Raw genomic sequence first — 733 nt, forward strand, 5'->3', positions numbered from 1 at the left:
CTTCTGGAGGAAGTGGACATTCCCTTTTGAGGCCTAGCAAATGTTCATAGTGGGTGCCCCAAATATTTCATGGATAAACTTAAAAGTAGAATTCAAGGTGAATTAATAGGCAAATTTAAATCAAAGTCTGGAGATAAAACAAAAGTTAAAGCTGTGACCAATAAGACACATGGAAGATCTAACTGTATCAAGATAGACTTGGGAATACCCTGGCGGTCCAGTGGTTAGGACTCGGCACTTTCACTGCTGTGGCCCAGGTTCAATCCCTGGTTGGGGAACTAAGATCCTACAAGCCGCATGGTACAGCCAAAAAAAAACCAAACAAACAAAAAGATAGACTTGATTTCAAAGCCTGTGGTCTACTTTTCTGGTTAATGTTTGAGATGTTTTAATAAAGAGATATTTTGCCCCCGAAGTCCTCTCAAGTTTCAAGTTTTGGTGACCTGAGGCTTGGTAAGTAAATGTGGATCCACTCCGCCAACACTGCATGTGACTTAATAGACTTTGTGCCTACCTTGCTTTTCTAGACTGCAAAATCTGAATCTCTACAACTTGAGAAGTTAACTTCTTTTACTTCCATTAATATGAGATGAGACTGGAGGAGAGAGAAGACTCCCTGGCTCCTTGCTGGAGGCAGGATGCAAACACCTGAGAGAGCAACACAATGGAATACCACCTTGAGTCAATGCTCAGAATGAGCAGGAGTCCTTGATCTGGGGCCAGCATCATTCCA

The 733-nt window shown here is 42.3% G+C and overlaps 1 non-coding gene across 1 annotated transcript; it reads left to right on the forward strand.

Moving 5' to 3' along the window:
• The first annotated feature begins 206 nt into the window (after nucleotides 1-206).
• TRNAE-UUC (transfer RNA glutamic acid (anticodon UUC)) lies at nucleotides 207-278 on the forward strand. Its single transcript has one exon. It is a non-coding gene; the product is annotated as a tRNA-Glu (tRNA).
• Nucleotides 279-733: the final 455 nt, after the last annotated feature.

Source organism: Lipotes vexillifer, unplaced genomic scaffold, assembly GCF_000442215.2.
Source record: "Lipotes vexillifer unplaced genomic scaffold, Lipotes_vexillifer_v1.1 scaffold1044, whole genome shotgun sequence".
Lineage (NCBI taxonomy): Eukaryota > Metazoa > Chordata > Mammalia > Artiodactyla > Lipotidae > Lipotes > Lipotes vexillifer.